At 51.1% G+C, this 19771-nt stretch overlaps 2 non-coding genes across 2 annotated transcripts; both read left to right on the forward strand.

Moving 5' to 3' along the window:
* The first annotated feature begins 5935 nt into the window (after positions 1-5935).
* On the forward strand, positions 5936-6012 carry LOC115930720 (small nucleolar RNA SNORD112). Its single transcript, XR_004067332.1, has one exon. It is a non-coding gene; the product is annotated as a small nucleolar RNA SNORD112 (small nucleolar RNA).
* Positions 6013-19212: 13200 nt separating this feature from the next.
* MIR370 (microRNA mir-370) lies at positions 19213-19322 on the forward strand. Its single transcript, NR_106395.1, has one exon. It is a non-coding gene; the product is annotated as a microRNA mir-370 (primary transcript).
* Positions 19323-19771: the final 449 nt, after the last annotated feature.

Below are 19771 nucleotides of genomic sequence, written 5' to 3' on the forward strand. Positions count from 1 at the left end.
CCAACAGGTGGAGCTCAGGGACACCCACTGCTGCCTTAGTTCCACCAGCTGCTCCTAGAAATTGGGGTCATCGTATCATTTCATTTAAACAGAGGTTGCCAGATCTGAGCAATGGTTGAAAGCACAGACTGTGTGGTCTCTTCTAACGGTTGTCTTGATTTTCCAACCTGGGCTGGGAGGGGTGTAAGAGCGGAACCTGCTCATCTCTGGTGGGCTCTCTACTCTCACCCAGTGGGCTGTGTGGACAAGCCCAGGTGGCTGTAGGCCTAGGAGTGGAGCTGTTCTTAGAGTAGGAAGGTGAAGACTTCGAGGCAAACAAGGAGGGCCCCACCTCAGGGCCTGGTGGAACTAGAATGAGGGCAGGAGGCAGATGAGAGGCTGGCTAACCTTGCAGAACCTCAGTTTCTAAAGGGACGATTAGAAAGGTAGGAGCACCTCCTTCCCAGGGAAGACGGGTGTGTGAAGCCCTTTGTAAACTGTAAATGCTATGGACAAGTCAGGCATAGCTACCGTCATTAGGATTCTTACGGCTATTACTTCCAGAACACCCACTGTAATTGTAATGGTCAAGATTTGGACAGCATTTCATGCATGGTGTCAACTTTAATTTTCCCATTAACCCCACAAGGGGATGATGCCCTGCTTGGAGAGTGAGTAAACTAGAGTCCAGAGGGGTGAAGCGGCTGCTCTGGAACCATAATTATCGGCGACAATGGTGCACAGACCCAGCACACACGACCTTCCCCGGGAGGGGCAGGCTGATGACTGGAGTTGGTGAGGGGTACGTGTGGAAGACGGAATGTGACCCAGAAAGGGACGACTAGAATGTATTTATTAAATACATTCTAATGAGTCTCTGAGTACCTGCTCTGTGTCAGGCGTGATTCTAGCCACTCACCCCTAAAACTGACTTTGCTCCTAACGAGTTGGGGGATGTGCTGCCGTCTTACAGAGTTAAACTGGGATTTGGAGGGCGAGGTGCTGGCACAAGGCCCCCGAGAGACAGAGGCAGGGTTTAAAGCCAGGTTTCTCCTGGGCAGGAGCAGATGCCCGGAGTGGGGTTGGCAGTTGCCATTTGGGAACCTGTTGGGACCTTCAGAGCCAGAGATGCCATCTTCATTCCACGGTGTTGATACTGCCAGCCTCGTGGCCTGAGGGGCATCCAGACCACAAGAGTGGGGGTCTCAGTGTCTGCCTCCATCTCCCCCAAAGGTGCTTGCTGTCATTCCCAACTCATTCTAGCTTATTTGGTGTTCGAGGAGGGACAGGACAGCTGGCCCAGGACCTGCTAATTATAGCTGCTCAAGTATTTGAATAGAGGCCTTGAGTACCCACCACCATGTCATGGTTTTTTCTTACAGACGAATGAACACTTTAACCCTTGTTCTGAGTGCCAGGCCATCCCATTCACTGCCCCGCCTCCCCTGCCCGCCCACTCGATCCCTGGGGGAGGTCGACATGGGACCTCTGCCCCACATCTTACCTTGGCTGCAAGCGTTCAAGTGGATCTCCTCCCGTCCTGTGCCACTCGATCCTCGCCGCTTGCTAAAAAGTTATTGAATACATTTGTTTCTTTAATTATGAAAGTCCAGTCTTTTTGACATGCGTACATTTTCTACATTAGCAACCACAGTGCGCACACACAGTCTTCTAGCCTGCTCTGCTCGCGTGCCTTTCTGTTGTGAGCTTCTTTTTTCCACGTGGCTACGTTGGGGACCTCTGTGATGCTTCCTGAGTGCTTACTATGCGCGAAGCGCTGCTTTCACCATTTTACAGGTTTTCACTCTTTCAATTCTTCTAAGAAGCTGCGAGGGCCTTCCTTTTATTATCCCCATTTTTCAGAAGAGGAATCCGAGGCCCTGGGCCATACACCCACCCTCCCACCCGGGCCCACGCTCACTTTAATAACCCGGACTGGGCAAGGACTAAGTCCAGCCAGAGCGTCAGCCTCGCTGGCGTCCTCACTGGCCATGGCCCTGCAGCCTTGCTCTTCAGCTCCTGGAAGCCTCCTGCCCTTGGTGGACACCCATTTTGCTCTGTAGCAAATGGATAGAAAAGTTTATGTGAGTCTGGCTGGGCGGGGTGGCTCACACCTGTAATGCAGCTCGTTGGGTGGCCGAGGCAGGCAGAGCATTTGAGGTCAGGAGTTCGAGACCAGCCTGGCTGACACGGTGAAACCTTGTCTCTACTAAAAATACAAAAATTAGTTCGGTGTGGTGGTGTGCGCCTGTAACCCCAGCTACTTGGGAGGCTGAGGTAGGAGAATTACTTGAATCTGAGAGATGGAGGCTGCAGTGAGCCGAGATCACACCACTGCACTCCAACCTGGGCGACAGAGTGAAACTCTGTCTCAAAAAAAAAAAAAAAGAAAAAAAAAGAAAAGAAAAAAACGTGTATTTGAGTCTGGGCCCCGGCCTCTGTTGGACTTTGAGTAAATCTTAATTTAGCACCCTGAGCTGCAACTCCTTTCTCCTGACACTGGCACCTGCATGTGCCATTCTAAGTGGCTGCGCCCCAGGCTGCTCATCCCTTCCACCCTGGGTCCCCATACACAGCAACCCCATGGGGTTTTTGTCCTGCTCCTTCATATTAATCTGCATTGGTGGCTCCTTTATCCCCTCTTCCCTCAGCACACAGTAGGGCTGCTGGCAGCAGATGAGGCCTGGGGCAAGGGCTCAGAGAGGCAAGATGCCATTTGGCCATGCCACCGAGTGAGCAGTTTCTCTTCTTGCCCTCCCAGGTGGCGTGAAGGGGAGATGGCTGCTTTCTCCTGGGAAGGGAGCAGGTGCCTGGCCCAGGACCAAACCAAAGGTCTGAAAAACGATATTCTTTGTCCTAATGTGTAAATTTTGACAATTTGCAAATTTGTAGATTCTTTAGAATGGAACTAACTCAAGCCCTTCATTCTGCAGCTGAGGCTCACTGCCCCCAGTGGGCAGTGGGTCCAGGGGTTTCTGAGGACAGGGCATGACCCAGCCCTGCTGCCCCCAAGATGGCACCTGGCTTGGAGGGGTGAGGGGCCCTGTTAGTCTGACTTTGAAGAAGACCAGCCTTCCAGATTCGCTTGGTGCCCTGACAGGTATGTGTGCTCTTCTCTCTCCCACCCAACAGCCCCTTTTGGGAGACAGGGTCTGAGAGGAGTCAGGGTCATATAACCTTAACACAGTATATTATCCAAAAACCCACTAACCCTGTTACTCTTGTCTGTCTGCTATGTGAAACCAAGGGCGGTGTTAAAGTTTATCACCATGATATACAGATGTGCGTGGGGACATCTGGGATGGGGCTCAGGGGTCTACCTGGAGGTCAGAGAGGGCAGGATCTGCTTAGGGGAGATGGACGACTGTGGGGGTCAGACAGGGCAGGGTTTGCTTAGGGGAGATGGATGACCGTGGACATGTGGCTGTAAATCATCCTCCCCGTCTTACATAGGATGGGGATGCAACTTTCAAGAGTTGCCTTGATTGGTACCTTAAAGGAAATAAAACATAAAATGCTTGGCACATAGTAGATGCTCAACACATGTAGAAAAGGCACTTATTTTAGGTGGATCTGCCGCCGAATGGCCCTTTTGCAAGCCTTTCTCATTTTTTGGAATCCAAAGGGAAGGTGTGGGGAGCAGGGTCGGGGTGGAGGGGAAGGGCGACGTGAGGTTGCAGAGGGCATTTTCTTGAGGCAATGGCATATCTTTCATTGGTACTGGCTGGGTTTATGCGGACTTTGAGAGGAGTGGAGTGTCTCCAAGTGCGGCTACCCCAGCCTGCAGGTTGGATGCAGGTAACCTCAGTCTGGGCACTGCGTTTTTATTTACCATAAAAATATTTCATATTTGCTGGGTGTGGTGGCTCACGCTTATAATCCCAGCACTTTGGGAGGCCGAGGCGGGTGGATCACCTGAGGCCAGGAGTTTGAGACCAGCCTGGCCAACATGGTGAAACCCTGTCTCTACAAAAATACAAAAAATTGGCTGGGCGTGGTGGTGCATGCCTGTAGTTCCAGCTACTCAGGAGACTGAGGCATGAGAATTGCTTGAAGCTGGGAGGCAGAAGTTGCAGTTAGCTGAGATTGCACCATTGCACTCCAGCCTGGGTGACAGCAAGACTCTGTCTCAAAAAAAAAAAAAAAAGAAAAAAGAAAAATTGCAAAACTATGGCAATCACCTCAAGGTTTTCACAGGAACCAAACTCAGTCCAAACTAAAATGCTGTGTAATAAATAGTGCGGCCTCACGTGCAGGAAAGGCGATTAAGAGCGAGGCATGCGGGCCGAGGGCTGCTTAACCTGTCTCAGATTTCTTCCGCACAAAGTCATGGTTGAAAATAGGTCTCTGCCTGGCAGAGGGTAAAGAAGTTCTTGAAGGCCTCTGTCTGCATTAGCTTGGTAAGAGGGAAGACATTTAACCAATTAACCAATTAGTGATCTGTGCGGATGGAGACTGAGCAGGACGAGGGTGCCACCCGACTGGGTGTAAAGTGGGCTTAGTTTTGTCTTCTTGGCGTCTGGGAGCCTCAGTGCCTTTCTATGTAGATGGGAGTATGCTTGTCACATCCTTGTCACACGAGTAACCCTGTGCCTGTTTGAGGATTCCAAGAGCCTGTGACGGCTGCAGGGGGCCCTGAAGCTTAGTGTGCAAGCAGGAGCTGGGGACAGAGGGGCTTCTGACGGGAGTCGGGGTGCCTCCTCTGGATGTGGGGGTGTGCTAGGGTGGGCAAAGGTTGCTTCCCATTCTGCAGCTGACAGTTAGAAATGCCAGTGCCGTTTAGCCACAGTCCCTCTGGGTTAGAGTCGGGAAGAAACATGGCAGTTGTGTGCTTTGCACAGGAATCAAGCTGTCAGGGGGCACAGTGAGGCCCCAGCTCCTTACCAGCAAGCCTGCTAGGCTGCGAACGCGAGCCGCCGGGCCGCAGCTCTCTAGAGGTCCCTGTCCCCACCGCCTGGCCCCATCTCATGTCACATTCGCCCGAGGTCTCATTCCACTCGGCTAATCTCCAAGAACACTGGCCAGGGCATTGGCTTTCGGGTCCTCTTAAAGACCAAAAAGTAAAGCGCTCCCCCATGGGTGCTGGACAGCTTGGGAGGGATTTGGGGCTGTGGGTGGTGGAATCACAGCCCTGGGCACACACCTGCCGGCCCCATGTCACTGACAGACCGCTCAGAGTCTTGGGGCTCCAGTGAGAGCATATAAATATTTTTTTAAAAATATATTTGCGATAAAATAAATCCCCTGTGTCTGCAGAACTTGCTCTGGGCATGTACCCGCTCCCAATCCATCAGGAAACATGCCCTTTGCTTTGTATTTATAAAAACAGAAACAAAAACAAAAACAACCCACAAGCGAACAAACAAATTAAATCCCCCCCACACAAAATGTTTATTCTAATTATGCAAGAAATGGATTGATAATTAATACACGCATTAGTAAAAATCAAACACTGCAGATAAAGCCATCTTTAATGCTTCCCTCAATCCCTCCCCACCCCACCCCCCAGCAAATTAACTGCTCTTCTCAGTTTCAGGCGTCTGGTTCCAGATATTTTTTTCTGTGCATTTGCATATGTAGATAAATATACCTCTAAAATCTATGACTTTGTTTATTTTTTACATAAACTATATCATAGTGTACATTTCCTCTCGCAGCAGCTTGTGTTTCTTCCTTCAAGAGTCTGCTTAGAGATAATAAAGATCAACACTATTCCTTATAACGACACCTCAGTAACCTGCGAGCTGTACACACCAGAGTTTATTTAACCACCTTGCTGCTGGCATGAAAGCCTCAGGTCCTTTACCCTGGGTGGGGGGGGTGGTGGTGAATTGGTGGCGGCAGGTGTAAGTAATTGCTGAGATTTGGGTTTGGGGAGTGGGCTCACGAGTGTTTATGACATTATTATAAATGAATATATGAGTGCATAAATTAGCAAAATAAAAGGGGGCTTTTCTGGACCAATGATGAGACAGTGTTTATGAACAAAAGATCATGATTAATCCAGTTCTGCATAAAACACTGAGGTCCGTTAGAAGACAATAGGTCTTGGCTGTTTCATTCCTTTTAAGAGCTGTTTAATATTCCACGGTATGTATGCACCATTGTTGATTACACTCTTTTCTACTGTTGAAAATCCCAGCTGAAAGTGCTCTGGGGGAGGAGAAGCTTTGGTCACAGTCCTAGCCGTCAGGGTGGGTCACAGATTCATAGGTGTTCATTAAATTATTTTTTTAAAAAGAATACATAAAAATGGTGCTTAATGCAGATCAGTGAGGAAGCGTGTCACAAATTGAGGTTTTAATTAATACGATTCTGCTCAACTAATGCCCGATAAAAAAGATGTAAGCTGTTTCCGTTTTTTGTTGCTGTTACCAACGACACTGCAGTGAGCATTCTTGCAGCTAAACCTGTAAACACATCCTCGACTGTTCCTTTACTCCAGCTTCTTAGAGATGGGGTGGTGGGTTAAATTGTTTGCAAAAGTTTATTTTCATTGCGTGATCTTTCTAAAATGCCATTGTGACCTTCTTACTGTCTTGCTTCAAAGCCTCCCTCTGACTTCCTGGAGCTTCCGGGACGGGGTCCAAAAAATAAGGCCTTATCCTGGCATGGAAGACCCTTTAGGGTCTGTCTTGGAACTTGCCAGCCTCAGCCCCTCCCCACTGGTGTTTACCTGCTAGGTGCACCTCACCCCCACGGGGCTACCTGTTTCTCTCAGCGGGCTCCCTGCTTCTTACGCTTTGCGCGGCCATGCCTTTTCAGCCAGTTTCTCCCCGGCCTTAAAGAGCAGGCTTGAAATATCCCTGTTGGGGAGCCCAAAGTTAGATGTGCCCCATGAAACACTGTGTTCAGAAGTCCACCGAAGCCCTGACCCTGGAAGTGGGATGCCTCATTGACATTTTTTTCCCAGTTAAAGGGAATGTTTTGCATTTTTCTAGAATTGATGAAACTGGTCAACTGTTAATCACCCTCCTTCCTTTGTCCCTTTCTAGGAGCCCTGGGCTCCCCCAGTGTTGCCTGGATCTAACTTTGCCTCAGTGAAAACCGCCTCGAATTCTTTCTTGCATCGATGGGCAGATGGGCAGTGTCAGAGGATCGTGTCATCTGTCCTGTGGCGCTGGGTAAGTCTGCAGTGTTGTAAAGCTGCAAACACCCTTCTGGGTGGGGCTCAGGCTGGCACCCCCCCACTGCCCCAGCCTGCGCCATACCAAGTTCCCCTGATGCTTGCCTTGCGCAGGGCCCCAGAACCCAGGGTCATGGGGTCCACAGCGCGGGAGTAGCGTCTCAGTGTTGTGAGTTCTGGGGATGAGGTTCGGGGTATGATTACAGCTTGGAAATGGCTGATTGCCATTATGGCTCCTCCTTGCCAGAGGTAAACGGGTCTGGTCCCAGAACAGGAGGAGGACATGTGATGACTGGAGTAACGATGAGGGGCTCTGGGGAAGGACAGGGCTGAGAGCAAGCGCTGGGACCTTTGGGACCGAGTCATATTCTAAAAAGAGCACAGGCTTTGGGGGAGAGGAGCTGTGAGGCCAAGGCAGCATCCCCCTGGGGAGCTTGTCAGGAGTAACAGGAGCCACTGGCAGTGTTCGGGCTTTTGGTCCCTTTTTTTCTCTCCCAGGGGAAGGGAGAAGGAGGCATTGCAGGAAGCCAGCCACCCTGAGCACAGACCCAGCTACAGAACAGACTTGAGCTGCGTGTCCTTGGCAAATCCCCAAGTGTTTCTGTGCCTTGGTTTCCTGATATTAAAAAAAAAAAAAGGACTCATAATCTCTCTCACACAGGGCTATTGAGATCTCAATGAGGAAATAACGCAAATAAATCATCCAGCACAGTAGCCAACACGCAGTACCCGGCAAAACTCGGTAGCTCTCCCCATCTTACCCCGTCATGAAATGCTTAACCCCCTCCCTGAGACGGGCAGCTGCTCCCTTTCAGGGCAGGGAGACCCAACAGAGGACAACACAAATGCCAGAGAGAGTGTGAGGGGCAATAAAAGCTGACGCTCGCCTCCCTCCCAGACATCTTCCCAGGGACAAGTGTGCTTTCTTGAACACCTGGGGGCCGGGGAAGGGGCTGCCCTACCACTTTTAATCGGGTTTCCCGAAAAGTTTGGTGAGAGTTTATTTTTATGTAAATAACATATAAAAAGTCAGACTTCTCCACAGGCAGATTTTTTGAGGCTCATATTTAAAGACTTTGGCAAGGGTCACTCGGAAGGAACAGTGGTTACAGTCTCCAGAGGTTCATAATTCCTGGAAAAACTTCTGGCCAAACCTGACTTCTCCTAAATTTCACAGAAAATTCTCCCTGGGCTGGGCTCAGGCTAAATGAGCTTTTTGTGTGTTAGTACAGCCTTACCTAGTGGAAGTATGACTTGCACGTTGCCCTTTACACAAAAGGGAACCTCCTCGGCCGCTGTGAACAAAGGTTCCGCTCTCCGAAATGTTTGATTTGTTTACTCGGGAGCGTGAGCCTGGTTGGGCACATGTCTGATACTGGGGCTATTTCTCTGCGGCCGTATGTAGAGCTGCCCAGGTCTCTGCAATTTAACCCTGTGCTTCATGCCAGAATCCCATTTCCTAACTTCCTCAAGCACGGGGCAAGGGAGCCACAGCAAAAAGGAGTGTAGGGGGAGTGTCCCCTCCGTGTCCGGCAGGGGCTAAAGGGCTTGCTGCCCTGTGGCCTCTGCCTCTAAATAGGGATTTGGGTCGGTGACTTTTCACATCTACACCAAAGCCCTTCAGAACCCTTTCTGCACCACCAGCTATCCTGAACCAGAAATCCCTGTTCACAGAATTTGCCATGTGGGTGCCTCTTGTTCTGCACCCTGCATCGCGCCCCCTCCCCCGTTTATGTAAATGACACATGTAAATGTCACTCTCCCAAACATTTTCACACCTGCAGCTTCAAATCAACCTTTTAATAGGTTAAAACAACAGCACCAACAAAAACCAACAAAAACAGAGGCTCCCGAGAAACAAACAGTTTTTCCCGAAGGGCTTGCAGTGCCTAACTGAGCTGCCAGGGCAGTCTGTCTGTCTGTTAGCCAGGAAGGCAAACCAGCCTGCGCGCTCCACCTGCAACACGATGCTGCCCCCCCACGGCGGGTCGGAGCAGCTGTGGCGACCCCAGGGCTGACAGATTGGGTTGTCAGGAGCAGGACAATGAGGCGGCAGTGAGGATGGGCTCCATCCTTGAATGACTCTGCCCTCCTTGAAATTTTTCTGCTCCATGGAGGTGCATCTCTGCCCCCGAGGACCTTGGGCATTTCACGGACAAGGAGCCCTGGCTGGCCTTGCAGCCATCCCCCATATGCACACACGCACACGCACAGACACGCGCGCACACACACATGCTGAGTGCCTGCACTGGGAACAAAAGGCAGAAAACTCCTTTGGAAACTGCAGAACAGAGGCTTGTCTAGCAGAGGTCCCCTGATAAAGGCTCTGTCCACCCACAGTTCCTGGGAACTGAACCCCGGTGAATGGGCCAGGAGAGGCAGCTCCCGACTCCCGTGTGGGCTGCATTCATCAGCAGGCAGGCCCCCCAGCCCTGTCACTGTGTGAGGAGCTTTCATGAGTCCACTGAACATGTAAGTCACAGTCTGGCAGCTGGCTGCATCTGTGGTTGCTGCTCAGCCTCCAGAAAAGGGCCCCTCAACCTGCCAGACCTCCTCGCTTCTTCCACTCACTCTGCCAGCCTGTTGCCCCAGAGAGGACACAGGCCAGCCTCTGTGGGCTCAGGAGCCAGGGCAGGTGCTTGGCCACTCTAGGTGTTCTGGCCCTCAAGAGGGGAGTTGGCAGCAGGACAGTCCCCACCTCCCCCCACCAGCCCTGGGCACTCAACCCCATTCTCTGCTCCTCTCCCTCATTGCCTTATTGGGACAGAGGCACCCCGCCAACCATCTCTGTGCCTTTGCCATTTAGCCCAGGGCAAGCCACTCGGGAGAGGCCAAATCGCCTCATACTGACCCCTGCCTGGTCCCCTCTGGCCACCTCGCTCACTTGCCCGCTCGCCTGCTCAGGAGTTGGTGCTGTGGGAGCTTCTCAAAGGCCTAAACACGTGGGCTGCCAGCCTGGGCAGGAAACCGTGCTGCAGCCTTCTCAGCCAAGCACTGGCCTGCCTCTCTCCCCTCGGATGCCTCCTGTAACAGGGAGCTCCCTCTCTCCCCAGGCAGCCTGCTCAGGGCTCGCACGCAGAGCTGCTTTGCTGAGCCCTCCCCTGCCTTTTGCATCTGCCTCCTCGGCTGTGCAGCAGCCCCCTTGCCCCCTCTGCCCTCCGATCTCTGCAGGCTGTGGGCTCCCTCTCTTTTCAGTCCTCTCCTTTCTGTGCTGAATGGCAATACCCCCACCAATGGTGGGAACAGGATTGGGCGCCTCTACACCTGTCCTAACACCTTTGTCTCTGCTCTTTTAGACCTGGGACAGAGCCCTTTGCCCTGCTGTTCTGCTAAAAGCCCAGGGGAGGGCGTGGTGCTCCCCTCCTGGGGCCAGCTGCTCCATGTCTATCTGTTGAGCGGCTTCTCAGCCCTCTTGGGTTTTCTATGGCCCCTTTTCCAGTTGCTAGGGAGAACGCTCTGTATGCAGCCCCCTGCCTTTTCTGCAGGAGCTGCTGGCCTCCCGGCCAGCCCTGGTCAGCCCTGCAGTAGCAGCAGCAGCAGCGGCAGCCGTAGGCAGCCACAGCAGGGCTGGGGGCTCCCGAGCCAGGCAGACCGGCTTGACTCCCTGCTCTCTAGCTGCAAGACAATTCCCTTTACTTTTCAGACTCGGCTTTTCCCCTGTGAAATGGAGATGAGAGTTTCTCCGTCACTGGCTTGAAGTGAGGACTAAATGAGATAAGTGTAGGCTTGCACACATCAGACACTTCATAAATGCTTGTGGAGTAGACGGTGGGACCCAGGGAGGGAGAGAGAGGTATGTAACAAGTGTCGCAAGAGAGAAAACAGCCTGGCCTTTCAAGACCCTGCTCCCAATACAAACGGGAACCTCTCCTGGCAGAGTCCCCTCTGCTGGCTTAATCGCACAAATCAAGTCAGCCGGAGGCAGCCCCCGGCCTGTGGAACTCACAGTAGATGCAGCAGGCAGCATAAATGACATGCAGAGCCCACATCTGCATTTAATAGACCGAGAATTTGCATTGTACATAACAGCACGAGGGGTAAAGCATGAAGGCATAAAGGAACAGTTTTTCCCGGCGGCTTCCTTGTAGGGCCAGCTTAGACAGGGGTCTGGGGAGCAGAAACTCAGCGGGGTCCGGGCATCCCATAGACTATGGGACAGACATCCATCCATGCACTCATTCTCCAAGCCACCACAGTGTACCTACCTTCCCCGGGCCCAGTCCCAAGCGTGAGGCTGGGGATGAAGTGATGCCGGTGGCTTAGTGATGCTGGTGGCTTCCTGTCCTCGAAGTACAGTCGGTCTGGTGGGGGAAACAAACAGGGAATAAGACACTGGAAATTGAGGTGATCAAGAGGGGGTGCAGGCATGGAGATTTATGGAGCCCCATCTTGGAGCTAAGTACCGAACTGGGCTGTCTGCAAAGAACTCACCCGGGCAATAACCCTGCACACTGGTCTCATGAGCCCCATTAGATTGATGAGGAAACTGAGGCACAGAAAGGCAAAGTCCTATACTCACCGTCTCTCAGCTGGTGTGAGGCTGGGCCAGGATGGAACCCCAGACTCTCCGAGGCTCCCCACCACACCCTGCTGCTGAAGGCTGCTCAGCGAGGCTGTGCCGAGTGCTGGGGGGGTGTGGGTGGGCAGGGGACGGATTGATTAGTTATAAGCACCTCCCAGCGGTGCTTGAGATCCCAGCTCCTCTGTGGCCCAATCCGTTTGAAGGGCAGATTCAAAATTAGGTGGTAGCACCTATGGGCAGAGGCTTATGAAAATGGCATTATTAACCTGATGTGGAGAGGGCCCTGCCTGTCTGCAAGTAGATTGCAGATAGAGACGGAGGGGGCTGGGCTTGTTTGTGTGGACAGTGAGTTAGAGAGGACGGAGAACATCCAGGGGCCCTCCAGGGCTTCCGGACGGGGAGAACCAGATCTGGAGGGGTTGGGGCTGGACAAGTGGGAGGGGGAAGAGGGGGCACGTCTTAAGGGTGCCCCGGCACCTCAGGGAAATGCCCCAGGCTGGACTTGGAGGAGGATCTCCAGCCTTGACTCTGACACAGACAGGGACTTTGGCCCTCCCTGCACCTCGGTTTCCCATCTGTGAGATAAGAGATGGAAACCAAACGTCATTTCGAGAAAAGCCCCCATTCCCACCACCTTCCTGGCCCCCCCTTCCCCCACCACCACAATCACGTTTGCCAGACACCTGTCTGCTTGTCAAAGCAATATTCAACAGGAGAGTTCCTTCGCTTCCTTCCTGGAGGGAGAAGGGAGAGGTGTGGACGGGGAGAGGGGAGGGGAGAGGTGCCCCCCACTCAGAGAGGCCGCTGAGCAGAGTTCTGCATCGGGTAGGAGTTGGGCCACCGAAGATTTGTGCCAACTCACGGTGCGGTGGAATCAGACAGTCTGAATTCTTCAGACACCAGCCAAGAGTCTGTGGCGCCCCCACGTGCCACAAGGGGGCTGCCTGGGCCACATTTCTGAGCCCGAAAAGTGAGGAGGGGGACAGTCAAGAGGGACCGGCGCTTTTGCTCTGGCAGCGGCGCTTTTAACTGCGACAGATGCGTGCGGTGCGGCGGGGGAGCCGGCCGTGCCGGGGCTGGGGGCTGCTGGGCGGGGGTGGTCGGGGCGGGGGGCGGGGGCTGCAGGTTGCGCCCCTCCCTCACAGACGGCTGCGCTGCAATGCAGCAGGCTGCGGGAGCTGTCCCGGGAGCTGTCCTGTCCTGTCCGGTGGCCGGCTTTCCAAAGTGGGGAATGAGAGATGAGGGAGGGAGCACTTCCAGGCGCTGCGTGGTGGCCAGGCGCCCAGGAAGCCGAGGGGCCGAGACTCTGCAGCGGGGCCAGAAAGAGAAGAGTGGGGGAGGAGGCCGGGAGTGGTGGATGGACCAGGGGGTAGAGGGAGGTGGGTGTGGACCTGGGGTCGGGCGCCAGTCAGCTTGCAGCCTATGAAGGACGGAAAGGAGGGCTACAGAGATAGGGGAAGAGTGGGGCTGAGGATAGCCAGAGCGGCTTGGCACACAGTTTTAGGGTGAAAGCATCAACTCTTATCTTTCCAAAAGAAATAAAAAAGCCAAAAAAAAAAAAAAAAGGCATTTGAAAGCTAGACAGCTGAATCCTTCCCAGCATGACTGAGCCGGTCACTCCAGGGTCTTCCTTCAAAGCGTGTCTAATGGGAGACAGCGTTGTCCCAGTAACCAAATAGGGACCAGAGTCCCAGGGAAGGGCTCATCAGGTGGCCGCTCTGCCTTGAAGAGTGGTACCCTCAGGCCCTTTTCCAGCCAGGGAAGGGCCTGGGGGTCAGGGAGAGAGCTGGAGGGCTCTGGGAGGCAGGGACTGGGAGGGAGAGTGGGGAGAGGAGCGCTGGGGGCTGCAGGAGGGTCTCTGGGCAGCTGGCGGGTGTCTCGTTCCGCAACACTCTGCACCCTGGTACATCGTCCTCCGTCCACTCAACGTGGAATGATTCTCTTCCCTCTGGATCCAGCCCCTCTAGTTCCCTTTTCACTTTGAGGCATTTGCCCCCTGTGAATCAGTTCCCTGCTACTCCAGAAAATTTCTCTCATACCCCAGGCCCCTCTGTTCTTTTAAATGGCACCCTTCACCCCCAGTCCTTCATCTTCTGCACTGTATTTTCACTTGTTGATTTAAAAATCCCTTTATTATGGGAAATTGCAAACAACCCAAAAGTAGAGAAAATAGTACATATTTTTACTGTTTACTCAATTTTCATATTGCCATTACCCGGAAACGGTTGCCATCAAACCCTGGCCCCTCTTGTTTCATCTAAACCCTAAACTGTGCCTCTACTCCCACTGCCCAACCCCTACCCCTGGACTATTTCGAAGCAAATTTCAGACACCATCCTGTTTCCTCTGAGCATTTTTTAGTTTGTATCTCTAAATAAGAAGCTTTTGTTTCTTAAAAATAAAACCACAATACCATTATCACAAGTTAAAAAATTAATAGCCTTTCCTTAATATCATCCACCATCTATGTAGCATTCCAATATTCTTGATTGACTCATAAATTTCTTTTACAGTTGGCTTGGTCAAGTGAGTGTTCAAACTATCTCCTGCTCTTTCAAGGGGATCTGGGGCTCTAGAAGGTAAGTATGGCTACACATTTAGGGGTTGAATATCTGCCTGGACCTTAAATGAGAAACTCAACCTCAGCAAACCTCAGTGTTCTCACTGAAAATGGGGCAAGTTCTGGGTCTCTCCTTGGGTCATTGAGAGGGTTAGAGCATTAACCCCTGAAGCCCCAGCCTCATGTCTAATATGTCAGAGACACTCAGCAAACAGTAGCTGCGAGAATGATTCTTTTTCCCAGAAACGTTTAAAGGGGAGTTGGGCAGGGGTAGGCAAAACATAGCTGGCTATTGTCCATAAAACAAAAGGCTCCTGGCAGTCCAGGTCCCCTGAGTGGTTAAAACAGCACATGCACCACATCCCAAAAAGGCAGCCTACAGTCTCGGGGCTGGGTTCGCCTGGACCTCCTGGCTTGCCGTTTAGCTGCCTGACCTCAGCTGTTGTGACCTGGGACCAACAGGGGACCCCGGCAGGTGCCTGTCCACTAGATGGCACTCTCTACTGTGAGTCCAGGGGGGACCACCACCCCAAACTGCTTTGGCCACTGCCCAGCCCTGGGTGCCACCGGAAGATGCACACCACTAAAACATCGCAGATAATTTCTAAAAAGCACTTCTCAACATGTCATGCAAAAGATGCAGTGGTTTATTTCCTTGCATAAATCCCAACCAGATTGCAGAAGCAGAGGGAATGAACATTTAATGACTTTGCTGAGGCCAGACACTGGTATGTCTATGCTCTCTTTAAATCCTCACCCCAGCGACATCTGATTTCCCTTCATTTTACAGATTAGAGGACTTTGAGAGGTTAGTGACTTGCTCAAGGTCGGCTAGGAAGCAAGACCCAGGATTCCAACTCAGGTCTGTGTGATTCCTCTGCAAAATGGAGAGGTGGAAGGATGGATGTCAGGTCTGACGGATGGATGGATGGATGCCTACATCAAGATACATGCATAGATGGAGAGATGGCTGGCTACCTCACGAATGCTGGTAAGATGGATGAGTGAATTGAAGCACAGGTGGTGGAAGGAGAGAGGAATGAGAGAGAATAGTCAATTGCCCACCAAGATCAAAGGCTTACTTGATCTTTGAAGAGAGGTTCCCTCTGAATGGAGCTTGCTGGTGAAGCTCCTGCCTTCTGTTCTGCTTCTGAGCGCACTGACTGGCTCAGGTGGCTCTGGGACAACAGGTGGGATGCCAGCTTACAGGGACCAAGTCCCAGCTGTGGTGCTGGAGCTGCTCAGTGGCAACTCTCCGTCTCTGCTGCTTTCACGCAGCACTGAGGAAGAGCAGGCATTCGCCTTTCCACTGGCTCTCCTGGATGACTAAGCCCTAAGCCCCAACCGCACACTCAGCCCTTCACTGGCACTTGGCATAATTTTATCTCCTCTAAATCATCACAGCCACCCTCCATGATAGCAATTTCTATTCTCAATTAAGTGAAAAGGAAACCGAAGTTTAGGAGTGGTAAGTGACTTACCCAAAATCGTATAGGGAGGAAATGCAGACCCAGGATTTGAACTCGAGTCTTCTTTCCTTCCACACTCATCCCCTCAACCTGTTTATTTCCTTTTCTCTATGACCATGTCTGAAGAAATCTGCCTTGGGGTTGTCTCATGTTGGACTCACTCTCTTGGTCTGTCAGTGAGCTGAACTTCTCATCCAATCAAATCCAAGCTTATTTCCCAAGTAATATCTCTAGTGTATTCTATTTGTAATGATCACACAGGCAAGGGCCACACATATCACTGGCATCCTACAGTACAATTAATCAAGTCAAATTAGATTCCTGGCATCTCATATTCTGACTGAATGCTAATGGTAGCAGATGTAAAAATGACTCCAGTGCAAAGCAAAGAGGGAGGGGACTGGATGTAGCGCTGAATGGCGAATCAGTAAGCCTTGCTGCAGACCTGGGTTAACATTAGCAGATAGGTTTTGAGAACCTGCTCATGGGCTAGGCCCTACTTCACACATTCTAGGTGCTAAGGTTTCAATCTCAGCTTTGCCATTGACTACTTTTGTGAGTTTGGACAAGGTATTTAATTTCTGTGCCGCGTTTTCTTCAGTTGTACTGATAGTACCTTACTAATACCAATAGTACCTTACTAATGAGTACTTGAGGATTAAATGAGGCAAACATATAAATTCCTTAAAAGAGAGCATTCTAGGCTGGGCATGGTGGCTTATGCCTGTAATTCCAGCACTTTGGGAGGCTGAGGTGGGAGGATCCATTGAGCCCAGGAGTTCGAGACCAGCCTGAGAAACATAGGGAGACCGCAATCTCTACAAAATATTTCAAAATTATCTGGGTGTAGTGGTGCACATCTGTGGTCCTAGTTACCCGGGAGACTGAGATGGGAAGATTGCTTGGGCCTGGGAGGTCAAGGCTGCAGTGAGCCATGGTTGTGCCACTGCACTTTAGCCTGGGTGACAGAGGGAAACCCTGTCTCCAAAGAAAAAAAAACAAAAACAAAAAAGAATGCTTTCCAGTTGTTGAGCATTCAATAAATATTTACTTACAGTGAAAATTACAGTTGTTATAAGTATTGTTATTGAGGTGTCATTTGATATCATTGGCAGCTAAGAATCATTATCCACATTTTACCAGTAACTGAACAGGTGCTCAGAGAGGCTTGTGTGCTTGTCTTTGGAGAATGCGTCAGTGAAATAGAAACAGAAATACTAATTTAAAACTAGAAGTTCTGGTGATAGAAGTAAGAGTTCTACACAGCAAATGGGCATGATCGATCTAAAGAAAGATGAAGCCCTAAGAGAGGTGAGACTCCTGTGAAGGAATTTCCTTGCAGTATAGGGGCTTACACAGGGGTTGCATGGGAGCTGGGAAGAAGCTGAGTAGGTAAAAGGCAAGATAAATAAGTACAGTCCTCTGAATCCAAGTTTCTGAGGTTGAAATTCATTAAACTTCATGGTTTCTAGCAGTAGTGGGCAAGGTTCCCCAGTTCTCAGATATGATATCATTAAACTTCTTTCCCTTCCTATTTTTTGGGGGAGAAATAGTCACTTGAGAAATGTTTCTTGACTTGCTCTTTTGGAGGTGGCCATTTGGAAAAATTCTGAGTCTCTTGCCATGAGGGGCATGAGGACTGGGAAGCCTCCTCCTGTTCCTGGGGCAGCACATCTGTAACTGGAGCCTAGGTGGCATGTGGCTGCACATCACATGGGGTGCCTCTGGCGGGGTGCAATCGGATGCCCTAACAGCCAGGTGGGAGGAGATGGGTTTAGCATTGGTGCTGACTTGCTGGGCTGTGTTGAGGATAAGCTGTGATCTCAGCATTGCCTGACTTCAGATTCTGTGCCAGTCCTGTAAGAACTGTTGCCCCTGCATCTCCTCCAAGATGGACAGTTTATTTATTCATCCAGGTCCAATGGTACATCCTGGGGATTCCCTCTGCTTCTGGGGCTGCCTGTGTGGGAGGTCAGAAAAACCTTCGCACCTCCCCCTCTGCCCCCGCCACATGATTTATTCTCACACTCACATTGCGGGCTGGCAGTGGGACATTGCTGCCAAAACGAGGCTTCGGGAAGAAGTGGTAAGGCCAACTCCGGAGCGACACTGCCCGGGTTTGCCTCCCGGCTCAGCATCTCCTTGCTGTGTGACCACTTATAAGTCACCTAACTTCCCTGAGTCTCAGTTTCCTTAGGTATAAAATAGGACTAGTAATGCTTTGCTCAAATATCATCATCTCCGTGAGGCCTCCTCCCTGGTATCACTCCCTACCCCCTTCCTGCTTTATTTTCCTCCCTAGCTTTTACCACCATCTTTTATCCCATGCATTAGGCTTACCTTTTCTGATGATTTTCTGTTCCTATCTCCACCCACAGGGATGTTAATTCTCATGGAACGGGGATCTGTCCATTTTGCTCACTACTGTATCCCTGGCACTTAGACCCAGCAACAGTACAAAGTGCATGCTCAGAAATTTTGGGGGAAAAATTTATGAGATACTATTGAATTGTATCCACCCCAGAGGAGTGTCAATGTATGCAAAGTAGGCAGTGTGGTGCTTGGTACAGAGTATGCATTCAATAAATATTGGCTAATTATGATTATTATGTCTAATTCACAGGACTGTTGTGAGAATCAAACGAGATAATGTATGCTGAGGCATGCTGTGAACACTACGTGCTGGGTACAGGAGGTACAATATTAATGATCCCTGCTGCTTGGAGGGAACTTGCACTTAAAATGTTATGCTTTTCATTTTCACACCACTTAGGAGGGAGGAAAGGCTGGTGGGATGATCGCCACCTGAGGCTCAGGGAGGGGACAGGCCTTCCCCAAGGCCTCACAGTATGAAGAAGGCAGGGCCAGGTCCCCACACTGGTGGTCTTCCCACGACTCCCTCATGACAGTCCCCCAATGGACAGATTGATGTGTAAATGACGTTATACACCTACACCATAACTCTATATAGTATATAGAATTATTTTCAGGTCGCTGAGTTGCTCTGAGGCCAGTTGTGGCAGGTGGTACATACCCAGGACAGGCTGGGGGGAGGGGTAAGAAGGAAACTGGCTGTGTATCTTTGGTAAGGCCCATAGTGAAGCCTCTTTTGGTTTCTTGGAATCAAGTTGAACATCAAGAATCTCACTGCATAGACTTCCCCAAGGGCAGTCCCACTTCACAAAATGAATTTTCGTTTTCCAAAGCACATCCCTTAGTTCGATTTCTGTTTTTCAGTGTATTTGTTTAAGCTCTGATGCCATGTCCAAAAAAGAACAGGCCCGAACAATTCCCCGCCCGAGTCCCAAACCCTTGGCTTGATCTGAGCATTGAGCTAATTCATTTCTTTGATCAAACTGGGGACTGTTTGACCAGTGGGGTGGGCGTCTTGGGACGGGGAAAGGGCGGGGTGTGCGCAGGTGTGCAAGGCGGGCTACTTGAGGGATGGGCGATAGTTCAGGTCACCCTCCGGTTGGACCCACGAGGGCGCTGCATTCCTCATTCTACAAATCGTACAAGTCGGGGCACAAGACAGAGAAGCCAGGTCACGTCTCTGCAGTTACACAGCTCATGAGTGCCTGCTGGGGTGGAACCTGGTCTGTCTGTCTGTCTAACACCAGAGCTCGGGCGCTGCTGCAGAGGGAGCCAAGATTTGGGTGAGGGAGGGGCTCAGAGGTGGGATGGAGGGTTTTTTTGTATTTTTTTTTAACCTGGTTGCCATTGGCTTGAAAATAATAACATAACTTTGCTTGGGGACTAGTGCTGCAACTTTCTTGCTGATGGGGAAACAGGCACAGAGACGTTAGTTTGCTTTGCTGATGTCACCCAGCTTGTCTGGCATTGAGGCTGGATTTGGGAGGCGGGTACTGAGGTGTGAGCGTATGTGCTGCAACCACTGGGCCCACTGGCTCGTGGTGTGTGCGCAGGTGCAGATGGCTCAGCGATCTGGGTTTGAGGGCTTTTACCAATCCCCCAGCAGTGGGTGTACTTTGAACTCAAGCTTGTATATTTCACACTCTCTCTCGACCCTTCTCTTTAGCCTTCACTGAAAACCCCTGCAAGCCACTGACCCATGGAAAATATTTAAGAATACATATATTACATATATGTTGTAA

Source organism: Gorilla gorilla, chromosome 15 (genome assembly GCF_029281585.2).
Source record: "Gorilla gorilla gorilla isolate KB3781 chromosome 15, NHGRI_mGorGor1-v2.1_pri, whole genome shotgun sequence".
In the NCBI taxonomy this organism is placed as follows: Eukaryota; Metazoa; Chordata; class Mammalia; order Primates; family Hominidae; genus Gorilla; species Gorilla gorilla.